This window comes from Eublepharis macularius, chromosome 1 (assembly GCF_028583425.1).
Source record: "Eublepharis macularius isolate TG4126 chromosome 1, MPM_Emac_v1.0, whole genome shotgun sequence".
In the NCBI taxonomy this organism is placed as follows: Eukaryota; Metazoa; Chordata; class Lepidosauria; order Squamata; family Eublepharidae; genus Eublepharis; species Eublepharis macularius.
The window spans coordinates 120,567,652-120,581,701 of NC_072790.1; positions in this window are offsets into that span (position 1 = coordinate 120,567,652).

Below are 14,050 nucleotides of genomic sequence, written 5' to 3' on the forward strand. Positions count from 1 at the left end.
TTTTTTGGTTCGTATTTCAGTTCGTGCCCATCTCTAGTTCTGAACTATCCTTCGATGTGTAGATTGCTAATCTCAGGACTTCCTCCTTGTGACACCTTCTTCTTCCTCTCTTTGCCACAGTCCCCTCTCCTCTCTATCTTGCAGCATGGATGCAGGACCTGTCCTGCAATCCAGTGTAATCCGTAGACTAGACAGATAGATATGAATCTATCTCCCCTCTTTCTTATTAGAGTATGGCGTTCCTATAATAAAGTACTCTCATTTCTTTTCTAAAGTTAAACTTAGCCTCATAATGTAAGTTTGTTATTTTTTCTCTCACACATACTAGCCGGCAAAAGTCCTGCACCCATCATACACTTCCTTGCAAATAATACAACTCTGCTACCCTCCTAATAGTCTATGGAGATCTAGTCTTTTTAATAGTAAGTAAGTTGACAAGAATATAGAATATGCTCTAGAATCTCCAAATATTTCCATTCTCTTATATACTTGAAGAGTTTTGCCCTCTCAGGCCTAGACTATCTATATATAACAGAATTATGAGGTGGCAGGATGGACCATACTGGGGTGGGGATATGGGCTGTTGACCAGTGGTATGTCACTTTCTGAAAAACTTGGAAGTGTCATCATGCTTCTCTATGAATTGACTGAAACTCTATGATAAAACCATAGCGTACTGGAAGTGATGCCAGTCCTCATTTGGAATTTCTGAAAACTCTATAGCTTTATCAGAGTTTTGGCCAGTTCCAAAAGAGATGTGATGGCACTTCCAGACTTTCCAAAAGTGACATCACACCACCAGCTACTTTTAAATTTTATTTCCCTCCTGCTTGCCACTCTGAGCGAAGGTGGGAAATGCCAGCTGGGGGTGAGGAATCCCCCACCTGGGGGATGGCAATCCTAATACTACTTCACACCAGAGGAGAGGGATTATGTCTTTCAAAGTCCCTCTATATAATTGAACTAGCTCAACATATGAAAAAGCAAGTTAGACGTTTTCTTCCTCATGTGCTTATTTTTTAGTTGCAGAAGTGTTTTAGATTATGAAACATTGAAAATATGACCTTCCACCTATTGTCTGAGATTTTGCCACCTCATTCTGCTATGTGTATAAACTAGGCTTAGAACTTAAAAGCTTAGTCCACCGTACATAGAAAAATGTCTTATTTTAAGTCATTTGAGGCCATGGGAAAAATTCTGTGCAGTAGTTACCATAATACAACATGTAACTGGCACACATGGATTGCCTGTGTTATATGTCTTCACATCACTGCCATCTGCCATCAGGGATGACTGAGTGATACAGAAATTCCAACATGGAGTCAGTAATTTTCATGGTGAGCAGCTGCCATGCACAAGTTGTTCCAGATATTTAAAGCACTCTCTATGTTTTAGCTGTATTAACGTGTTAGTTTCATATTTGGTTTTTATTCTTACTAATGAATTCCACCCCTACTTTCTTCAGGAAACTCAGGCTGGCAAATACTGCTCTTTTCATCTCACAGGTACCCTGTAAAATAAGTTATTCTGAAAGGTAATAAGTCACCCAAACCCTAAATTAGCCGCATAGCTAAATAGGATTATGGACCTGAGTTTTGCACATCCAGATCCACTATCTAGCCCCAGTGTCTGGTATTATGTACACCAATCCTGATGAATAGGCAAACAATAAATTTGTACAAATGCTCTTAAAAAATAAACAATAATTACAGTACAATCCTATGCAGTTACTCCAGCCTAGATCTACTGAAATCAATGGGTTTAGAATTGAGTCACTTTGCACAGGAATCACGTCAATTTTGTTGAGATTTGGCTTCCTGTAGGACCTTGTGGGATATGGAATAAAAATTTTAAATAAATAAAGGCGAAGACTGGTGTAAGGCAAAATGATAATTATTTTTATAGAGGCGTACCGTTCTAGAAGCTGTGCAGAGGCATGCAATGGCAAACCACCTCTGTTAGTCTCTTGCCATGAAAACCCCACTGGGAGTTGCCTTAAGTCAGCAATGACTTGAGGGCACTCTCTACCACCACCACCATTCTAGAAACCATTCTGGAAATGTGTCCTGTGGTCCCCATCTCACATAATGAAAATCAGTCTGATAAGATGCAGAATCACTTACCACACTATGTTCTATAGGATGAATCACTCAGTGATCATGTTTTGGAAAAATTGCTGTATGACCTTTCTCCAGCATGCCAAAAAAACTGAAAAAGGAAATGTTTTAAAAACTGCCAATGAGGAAACATAATTCTGTTTGTTAAAAAGGAAAAGCAGCAAACATAGCCAAGAACATTTGTGTAATTTACAGGATGGTTCATTCTCCTATATAATATTTTTTTTTGAAATTCAGTAAAGCAAGATAACAATGAATTCATCCATGTTTTCATTGTCTGTCTGTTTGGCTTTGGTCCCCAGGAGGGTCATTTGACTGCATGAACTTTCATCTCCTAAATGTAATGTGTGCTCACCCAGGAAAGGCAAAAGGGGGGAAATATCCCAGCAAACCATACAATAAAATTTCGAATTCCACTTCTATTATGACTCAAGTGATGAAAATGTTAGTGATAGCCTATTTGTGTAATAAAATGTCATAAATCACACACCATTATTTCCCATCTGGGAACCCCAGAACATAGACAAAGTCCTGGAAATCTCTCAGCAAACATACAGATAGCAGAAATGTAAGTATTTCATCAGAGCCTCTTATGTTTAATGTTTCTGGTAACTGCCTGGTGGAGTAATATGAGTAGAGACCCTGTTGTACAAAAGGAGGACATTGTGTCTCCCTCCCCTCTCTTCCTTCCCCCCACTGTGCCTGTTTTGCAGTGTCAGCTTCTCCATGCATGATCTGTTATCTACGATCTAAGGAAAAGTTACTTGTGGCTTCTGCAACCTTGTGTAAAAGCCTGCTTAGGCAGTCCCTCCATGTGAATTTCTCCTTGGATTCTATCTCTGATCTTTCGTGTTTCCATACTCAGTCAGGACCTTTCTTACAGTTCTGATCAAAGGGGCAGAACAGGGGTGGGAGTGAAGAAAACAAGCTCTCAAATAGCCAAGGGGTGTTTTAGAATATAATTTCTCAGATCATTATCATTTCCCTGTCTTGGTTAACATGACCCCAAAACTTGCTCACTAAAAATACTAAAAATTGGGGATTAAACACTGAAAGACTGCAACAACCATGTAACTTGGAATCATATTCAATGTGAGTATTATGTAAAACTGCAACAATATATTATAAATATCCACTGAAAGAAATTCTAATTCACTTTCACTAAATGGACCTCAGTGTTCCAAAGCCGTTTTTCATACTCTCTTTACTCCTGATTCTTTAGTTAGATGGTTTAATCTGTACTACAAAGATTAGTCAATTAGTTAGATTAGTCAATTCGTTTAAACACTTTATTTGACCTTCCTTAACATTTGCTTGCTTACCATAACAGATCGTTCTCTATTGTAAATGCCTCCTTTTCAAAGAATGGTCAAATTGAAATATGCCTATAATAGCACATGTACAGTTCTGTTTGGACTTTTAGGAATCATGGGAATCCTTACCTTATTTAAAGAGCTCACATTGCTATAGAACAGAACAAATATGTATGGTTATTTTAGTGTGCACGTATCCAGTTGGGCTACTAGGTTGCTTCCACGTGGGGGTGATTCCCCATTTTGCTGTCATTGCAAAGGCCTTCACAATGACAACAGAACCTTCTTCCAGGGATTTTCTCTGTGCTTTCTCCTCTCATCCACCATTTCCATTTGTTGCCCTTTTATATCATTAGTTATATCACTATATTAACCCTATAGTGGAATATTTACTGTGGATTAAAAAAAACCTAGCAAAAACCCCCCACCAGTGATGGGGCAGGCTGGGAGGGGATGGCAGGTGTGAAGGGAAGGTGTTGGATATGGCTCCAGATGTGGGCAAGGAGGTGCAGAAATCTATACCTTCCTATTCACATGCTTCCCAGACTGCTTCGTTTATGATCTTTAAAGAAAGATCATAACCCAAAGAAGGTCTGGGAAACTGCAGCAGGGAGCTGGGAAAGAACTGGAAGGCAGGTGGTGGCTGTGCAAGATGTCATGCACCACTGCATTTTGAGGGGGATCATGGAGTAAGAGATTTGTGAGGAAGAAACCTTAGGTATCTTTCCTTGGGAGTAAACAAACATAATAGAATACATGCATAGCTCTGGGTCACAAGTAGACATGGGCACGAACCGCATTATGAACCAAAAAAACCCATGAACCACCTGATTATCTGTTTGCGAACCGGTGGTTCGTGAGGGTCCATGGCCAATGAACCAGTGTTTGTTGGAAGCCCGGTTCATTGCGTTTGCTCATGGTTCATGAAGCCAGACAGTCAGGCACCATCAATCAAGTCCCTTGGAAATGGAGCTGGGGGAATGCCTGAACTCTGTCTGCACTCCTTCTGTCGCCCTGGAAACCTGAATCGAAGCCCAGCTTACATTGATTGGCAGGTCTTCCTTCTAACCATGGAGCTGCAAATTGGTTACAATTGGTTACATGGGAGGTGTTCTGTAGCCGTGGGCACTCCAATCTCATCCCTGCAAACCCTGATAGGTAGTTCTGATGGCCAACCCTTTGTACACTGGGCCAACATCAACTGGTTAATTGTATCGAATGGGAGTTTCCTGTGGGACTCGGATTGGAGAGGGTATAACTCCAAGATCCCTATTGCAATCTTGACCAAACTTGGTTGCTGGCTGGAGGAGAGCCTGCTAAACACTCCCTGGGAATATGGGCTCTCTAAGTCCAATGGGGGCCATTCTGACACCCACGACCCACGAACCTTGAACCTGTTCGTCAGTGGGAAATTTAATTTCATTTTGGTTTTGTTAGTTCAGGTTTGTTGGTGGCACCGAACCATGAACCACTGGTTCATTAAATTTTTTTGGTTCGTGCCCATGTCTAGTCACAAGTAAGTCTGCCATCTATATTGTCCAACTAAATGGTGAGAATCTTTCTCAAAAATCTAGAGATACAGGAGAATGATAAGATTTCTGCAGCACTTAGAGCACAGAGTACATATCTAGGCATGGCATACATTTCCTGGTAAGCAATAGTAAATTGGTTAGGGATTATTATGCTGTGGAAGGAACAGGGGCAATATGAAACATTTCTGGTTTTAATTAGGCAGTTTATTTACAAGGATTATCTGGAAGATCCAGGACAAAATATGGATCAGTACAATCAAATAACAAAACCTTATTTTAGCACTTTTTTATTTTGCGGTGGGCAGTGGGGAAGTGGACATAGGAGGCCTTTAGCTTAGGAAATTCCTGGACATTTGGGGTGGTGCTTGGGGAGGGCAGACTTTGGGGAAGAGAGGGAGTTCAGAGGGGTTTTGATGCCATAGAGTCCACCCTCCAAAGCTGCCATTTTCTTCTGGAGATGAGTTGTAATCCTAGGAGATCAGGCCCTACCTAACAGTATTTATATCTTTGAATCAGAGTGCTGCAAAACTGCTGTAAATCTGTTTGAAAACACACTGCTGAAAAATGTAGTACAATGTTGCATTGTTGAGGGACATGTAGGAGATACTCAAGATTTCTGCACTTGAGAAACAAATTAAATGTTCTAACAGTTACTTGTAGAGATTTGACATATTTTTGAACACTTTTTGGAGATGTTCAGAGGAGAGAGGACTGAAGACTTACAGGAATACAGGAAACTGCCTGACAATGTGTTTTCTTGGCAGCTTCATGAATTCTTATAGAGCCCTCCTTCCTGCCTTCCAAATCTACCATAAAGGACTAGACAGGCTCCAATCCATTTTACACAATTTGTGGCATGGCACTGTTTGGTAGTGCTCTTCCCCCAGTCTCCACTGTTATTTTTGTTAAGGTTTACTCTTATAATTAATAATAAAAAAGAAAAGGTCAAAATTTACAAGAAAGAAAATGTTGATTTAATATCTCATTAGTATAAACAATGGTGAGTCAATCGATCAAAATATTTTAATAGTCAAAGTACTTGACAGCATACTTTTTAAGCAAGCACATTGTGATGGTGAACAGTATGTGACTGCAGTGTGCATGCCAGGCTTTGTCTGACTGCCGCACAGCCCTTAACAGTATTTGTAGAAATATTGTTGGAAAGCATTCTGTTGCCTAATAAACACATTAATAAGTAGGACAGCCTCTTTTTCCTCCCAATACTTTGTTATGTTTGTGGGTTGCTGAAGGGAACTGGCAAAGCACACAGGCATTTGGCTAAGAAAGGATGACCTTCCTTGCAAAGAATTTCAATCTTCTATCTTCAGAGTGGAATGAGGAAGGAATGCTGTTGTATTAGAATGATAACATGGGGGAGGAGAGCAGCTCTTTCTCTGCAATCACTCTTATGACTTCCAAATTTTTTGATTCCTGAGACTTTTTTCTTAGAAGGGAAAAAAATAATTGCTAACAGCTTTGACAAATGAGCAAACAAACAACAACCAAGTGTACAATAGTACTGGCCTGTGTCCACATGCCTGAATATACTAATAGTTCCATGCAACACTTAAGAAGCCCCTCTAAGTGGCAAGTGTATGCAAGAAGAAACAACAAAATCCAGCCTTTTGATGTATGGTAGCAGCCATTTGGGAGATTAGCTTTGACAGCTTCCTGGACCCTCTTCCAGAATTCAGCCCTATAAAAGCCCCAGGGCACAACTGTACACAAGGATTTTTGGGTTGTTCTCCAAGATTGTGATTTCAGGATTAAAGGGTTGGATACCGGCTCCATGGAAAAGAGCTTCTGGGGTGCAATTGCTGCTGCTCATACAAACACAGTCCTATATGATATGACCAACTGCTGCTGCTGGAAAACTCAACTTAAATAGAAATTACAGTACTAGCTTAAAATAAATTTTAAAATCCCCTGAAGAAGTCAGTCAGGGCTTAGTGAACTGAAGGTGGTGGTTGCAGCGATTGAGTAGGAAAGGTCTGTTCAGTTCTTCCCTCTGTAGGCTTCTGCTCATCCTTTTTCCATTTTTTAAAAGTAGTGATTCAGTAAAAAATAGGAAAAACTTTCCAGTATGAAAAAGGTGAGAATTTTAAACAGACTCTATTAGTATAGGTTTTTTTTTAACTAAGTCAAAATCTTCGTTGTCAAAAAGTACAGTTTCTTTGACATTGCAATCCCTTGCCCCTCCAAGGGAGGGAAGGTAGCATGGTATAGTCTGCTCACTCCAGATCTTGGAAGCTATGTAGGGTTGGTATTTGGGTGGGGGCTCACCAAGGAAGACTCTACAGAGGAAGGCAATAGGAAACCACCTCTGCTTCTCACTTGCTTTGAAAACCCTTTGCTGGGATTACCGTAAGTCGCTTTCAACTTGACAGCACATATGTACTTTCAACTCCAAGAAATTCAGAATAAGGATGCCACATTCAGTTTTTCATGTTTGCTTTTCATATTGATACAATAGTTGTAAAGATACTGTTTCTAACATGCAACTTTAAAATCCAAGCTGATGTTTAACAACTGTATGTAAAATTAAGCAAGAAAACCAGCTGTTTGATAAAATTACAACTGAAACTAGACTATGTGTGGTTCCTTGTAGCTGTTAAGGGGGAAGAAGAAATTCACAATACTTAATTCCATCAGTGCTTACTGTTAATAGTTTAAAAGCACTATTTCAGAAACTCCTATTCATTGTTAATACAATTACCATCAGACAGTACTAAGCCCTATGCTAGCATAACACTGAAACTGAAAGATGCATCAGTGTATCTAATACCAACACAAATGTCAGGACCTGTCCAGATATGCAACTCAAAACAAGCTAGCAAGAGACGTCATAATACATTTTGTGTGGAAGATGATCGAGATTGGGTACTCCAAATACATTACAAGAATAGACTGAATATGGATGGAGTGGACGTGGTGGTTATGAAAGAGTTACCAATCAGAATTCTGCGCAAACAAAGGGAGTATAAATTCTTAACAGATAAGATGAAACAGAAGAATCTTCCATTTACATGGGACAAATTAGAAGGGGTGATCTTCACCTTTAAGCAAGAGAGACTCAAGTTGATCTCAGTTCCAAAAGCAAGGTGTTCTTTGAAAGACACAAGAAACAGTAGGAAGAACCAAAGGAAGAGCTACAATATTCTGGACCGAAAGGGGAAGAAGAGGAGGAACTAGAACTGGACAGTAAAGAGGATTTGAGAGATAATAAAACCCAAATATGGAATACAAATGTATATCGTGGAATATATATGGGGCAATTGCTCCACAAAAAAGAGGGAAAATATTTCACTATTTGAAAAAATTGAAAGCGGATGTTATCTGCCGATAAGAGACTCACATAAGAAAAAGAGATATAGAATACTTGGAATACAAATTTTGGGGAGAGAAATTTTTTTCTTCAGACAATAAAAAGAAAAATAGTATGGTACTGTATATAAAGCCATCAATGAAATTTGAACTGGCACTAACTGATAGCCATGGGAGATATGTGGGGGTGGAGATGATGTATTGTCTGCAGTTCTGGAGGGCTCACTTCAAAAAGGATGTGGACAAAATCGAGCGGGTGCAGAGGAGAGCGACGAGGATGATCAGGGGTCTGGAGACTGAGCCCTACGAGGAAAGGCTGAGGGCCTTGGGAATGTTTAGTTTGGAGAAGAGATTGAGGGGGGACATGATTACTCTCTTTAAATATTTGAAAGGCTGTCATTTGGAGGAGGGCAAGGAGCTGATCCAGTTGGCAGCAGAGGGTAGGACCTGAAGCAATGGGCTTAAATTACATGCACAAAGGTACCAGCTGGACATTAGGAAAAACTTTTTCATGGTCAGAGTAGTTCAAAAGTGGAATCAGCTGCCTAGGGAGGTGGTGAGCTCCCCCTCACTGGCAGTTTTCAAGAAGAGGCTGGATGAATATTTGTCAGAGATGTTTTAGGCTGATCCTGCACTGGGCAGGGGGTTGGACTAGATGGTCTGTATGGCCCCTTCCAATTCTATGATTCTATGAAACCAAAACTTTGTTAGTGGGAATTTATGCACCAAATGAAGAAAAGAAAAGGGTGTATTCTACTGTGGGAAAAGTTGACAGATTTGTCTTATGAAAACTGTTGTATTATGGGTGACTGGAATGGGGTAGTTTCTTCAAAAACAGATAGAAGTTCTGAGAAAAATATTTAGAGTATACAAGGTAAATTACCAAATATCTGTTTTGATAAAGTCAACAATATGGGCCTGATTGATGTTTGGAGGCAAAAAAAATGAGATTCAAAAGAATATACATATTACTCATAGAGACATAAAACCTGCTTACGTATCGACATGGAATGGGTAACAAAAAATCTAGCAACAAAAATTTCAAAAGTAGAGATATTACCAAAAACTTTTTCAAATCATAACCCAGTGAAAGTGAATTTTAGGAGTAAAGTTAATACATTTAGGTGGAGTCTAAACGAAGCTATACTACAGAAAGTTGAAATTGTGGAGGAGTGCAAGAAAAAGATAAGAGAATTCTTTGAACTAAACCTGAACAAAGGTACAGATGTGAGAATGGTGTGGGATGCAAGTAAAGCTTTTATAAGAGGTCATTTTATACAGGGAATTGGAGAAGCATTTGAATTACGCAAGTAAAAGAAATTTTGAATTTGCAAACAAACCAGGTAGATGGTTGGCATACAAACTGAGGAAAGAAAGAGAAAAAATGATATTAAAAATGTATGATGGGAATACAATGCAAAATGATAATGGTGCTATCCAAAGGTTTTTCCATAAGTATTATTCAAATCTATACAGGGGTCAAGATATGTCGTTGAAAAAAATTAGATGAATATATTGGAAAACAGAATTTATCTAAAATTTCAGATGAACAACAGAAAATTGGAGAAGTGGTTGAGGCAATTAAAAAGATGAAAATTGGGAAATCTCCAGGACCGGATTGTTTAACAGCTAAGTACTATAAATGTTTTGAAGATGAGATTTTACAGCCATTACAGATCACAGTGAATTCGATCCTACAGGGAGGAAAGATGCCAGAAACTTGGAAAGAAGCTAACATCACACTAATACCCAAAGAAGATCAAGACTTAACTTTGGCAAAAAAATACAGTCCAATATTGTTGCTGAACAATGATTATAAGTTATTTGCTACAATATTAGCAGAAAGATTAAAGCCGGTACTCAAAGATTTAATTCACGAAGACCAAAGTGGGTTTTTGCCTAAAAGACACTTGCAAGATAATGCAAGAATGGTTTTAAATACATTGGAATATTTGGAGAAACATAATGAGAAAAAAGCAGCTCTTATCTTTCTTGATACTGAGAAGGCCTTTAACAATCTGAATTGGCCCTTCCTGTTCAGACTTTTGGAAGAGATGAATTTTGGAGAGAATTTTGTGAAATGGGTGAAGTCAATTTATACCTCACAAATGGCTAAAATTATGGTCAACGGTCAACTAACTAAATCTTCTGAGATTCAAAAAGGCACGTGGCAGGAGTGTCCAATATCGCCACTTTTATTCATTCTGGTGTTGGATATTTTGAATAAAAACATCAGACAAGACAAAAGGATTTCAGGGGTAAAAATCAAGAAAGAGACATACAAACTGAGTGCCTTTGCAAATGACCTAGTCATAACTCTGGAAGATCCCTTAAGAGGAATTGAGATACTGATGCAAAAATTGAAAGAATTTGGTGATCTAGCGGGCTTTAAAGTTAATGAACAATAAACATAGATGTTATAAAAAAAATATGGATATAGAAGAACAGAAAGAGCTGTTGAAAAAAACAGGGTTTAAAGTGGAAAAGGGGTAAAATATTTTGGTATTACACTGATGGGGAAGAACTGTATGCTATTTCAAAATAACTATGAGAAAACTTGGAAAGAAATTAAAAAAGATATGTTGAGATGGGAGAAATTACAGTTGTCTCTCTTGGGGAGGATATCAGTTATTAAGATGAATGTTCTTCCTAAAATGTTCTTTTTGTTACAGACGATACCAATTCTAACATCAAATGTACCATTTGAACAGTGGCAAAGTGATATTTCCAAATTTGTTTGGCAAGAGTTAAATACAAATATTACAAGATGCAAAGGAAAGGAGTGGCTTAGGACTACCAGATCTGAAGCTGTATTTTGTAGCCTCATGTCTGATGTGGATGAAGGAATGGATGACACTGAAAAATGACAGACTACTGGTTGGCATGCCTACTTATGGTATGATAAAGTAAAAATCAATGTGGATTTCAAAAGTCACTATATAAGGTGAGCAATTCTGAGAAAACGGAATAAGTACAAACCAAGACTGTCCCTGAAGATGCCACAAGAAGCTTTTTTATAGAAAGTAAATGATAACAAAACAGGACTGGTCTACTTATGGAGACTTACAGAGCAATCCTAAGGAGAGTTATTCCAACCTAAGCCCATTGAAATCAATGGGCTTAGACTGGAGTAACTCTTGTTAGAATTGTACTGTTAGTAGTGTTTCTGGAAGAGGAGTGTACATTGAAGACAAGAGAAGAATTATAAAGGTTATAAAGCTAAAAGTTATAAATGTCAATGGTTCTTTTATGCACAGTTGTTAGATGGGTTCAAATTGGATAAAAAAGAATGAGGATTTCAGCAAAAGAGGACAGATTTCGAAAAAGAAATATGTACAAATGATGATTATATAATTACGAAAATGTATAAATTGTTGTTGAAATTTGATACAGAGGAAGAATCTATGAAAGAATGTGTGACAAAATGGACAAAGAATTTTGGGTATAATATACAAGTGGAAGGGGAAAATATGTGGGTTAAGGGTCTCAAATTTACTTTGTGTTCCACTCTCAAAGAGAATTTTTACAAAATGATGTATCGGTGGTATATGTAATATTACAGCACGAGTGTAAGTGCAACATTCCTATAGGAATAATGGAAAGTGAAGTACAACTGCCCCACCCTGGCTCCCACCATGTCCCCAAACAATTCAGGAGATCAACTATGATTGCCGCCAATCATAGTTCTCCTGAGCACTATGTAAACCTCAGCCAGAGATTCTTCTCTCAGGTGATAGGGAGCATGTCATGGGCCTACAAACCTCTGTGGCTTTGGTTATGGAAAACTCTGTAGAAAAGGCACTTTACACAAAAAATGAATACTTCATGCAAATAGCCAAGGAAGAGAACAAACTTTGTACTTGTAGCATATTTTAAAAACTACTCTGCAGAGAACCCTTTCAGGTTCTCAACCTCAGAACACAATCACCATATGGAACTTGAACTTCTATAACTGGGGATGCAAGGATAGTGCACCCCACAAGGTGAAGGTGGGGGGGCTACATCAGGTTCTGGGTGCTGCAAATTTTCCTGTCTCTCTTATGTATTTACTATTTTAATTGACTCAATCCTCCTTATCTACTTCATTTTACAGACATGTAAAAGATAGATTACTTTTACATTTAATTGAAGTAGAACCTCCACAAAATATAAAACAGCAATACTTTATGCTCAGCAACACTACTTCCTCTAGAGTTTCTGGCAGTAACAATGCACAAAGCAGATATCCTGGCAATGCACTACCACACAATCAGTGTGATGTTATGCTGGTATAACCCTCCCCTGCAAGTAGGGGACATGGGGAGGTCCAACTACAATCCAGCCACTTCACCCTAACCCTTGCTTTTGGTGACCAAACATTTGTGGTGCCAATTACCTTGCAGGATTATAACCCCATGGAACAGTCTCAGAAAATCAAGCAGACAACTTCAATGCAACTGTCTACAAGAGATTAGTAAGTATTAGGTGATGTGGCTGGAGTAGCCCAATGTTAATGAGAGTGTGCCTGAGGCCATGGCAGCCATGATCCATATATTTCTGCAGTGAGAGTCAGTTTCCCCCACAATAGAAAAAAATGGAGTGGCTGGGGGCACCTTCTTTGTGGGGCCATAAAATGGCCCCCCAGCATCCAATCTCCCTGAAACTTCCTGGGGTCTTTGAGGACAGTTAGGAGTAGGTTGCTTGCAAATGCAATGGATTTTACTTGCAAAATGCCACCCCAGCCCCCTAGATAGCTCCCCTAGATATCTCCACTATATAGCTCCTCTAGTTTTCCCCAAAAGGAATAATAGAGATTGGAGGTGGCTGGGGGCACCTTCTTTGGGGGGCCATATAATGTCCCCCAGGATCCAATCTTCATGAAACTTGGAGGTCATTAGAGGACAGTTAGGAGTTGGTCCCCAGGAAATTTGGTAAAATTTGGTCCAAAAATGCCCCCCCCCGTCTCCCCCAGAAAGCCCCACATTGCATTTCCCACTGGAAACAATGACTGTATTTTACCGAATGTGCTCTATACTGCCAAGGAAGATTTGATCATGTGCAAAGAGAAGGTGCATCATAGGATACCATCCCTCATCTCCCTCCACACTGACCAAAATTGGCGTTCTGCACTGGTGACTCACTGATTATGACATGCAAAATCAAAAAGAGTCCAGTAGCACCTTTAAGACTAACCAATTTTATTTTAGCATAAGCTTTCGAGAATCAAGTTCTCTTCGTCAGATGAGAACTTGATTCTCGAAAGCTTATGCTAAAATAAAATTGGTTAGTCTTAAAGGTGCTACTGGACTCTTTTTGATTTTGCTACCACAGACTAACACGGCTAACTTCTCTGCATCTATGATTATGACATGGACACTTGCAAATGAAGCTACACGAAGTTATAGGACACATGCATGGACTGAAGCTACAGAACACATGCTCAGCTTGGGGAAAAGTCAACGTGGGCACATTGGATCACACATACTTCTAAACACTTGCACAAACTTGTATAAGTCGTCTCGTGAAGTTTGGCCCTAAGAAGCTACATCAGAGAAGTTTAGGTAGCAAGCTTTGAGTGTTTTTAGACAGACAGCAGGCAATTTGTTTTCTCATCTATTGCCTGGACTAGAGTGCTTTATGCTCAGCAACATTCTCTGTAATTTTGTATTCAATAAACTAAAAGATATTTTATTTAAGCCTGCGTCTGGAATCATTAGTTGCATGTGGGTACAACCTCAGGGAACTCGGAGACTGCAAAGTCTCACAAATTAAACGAACAGGCACC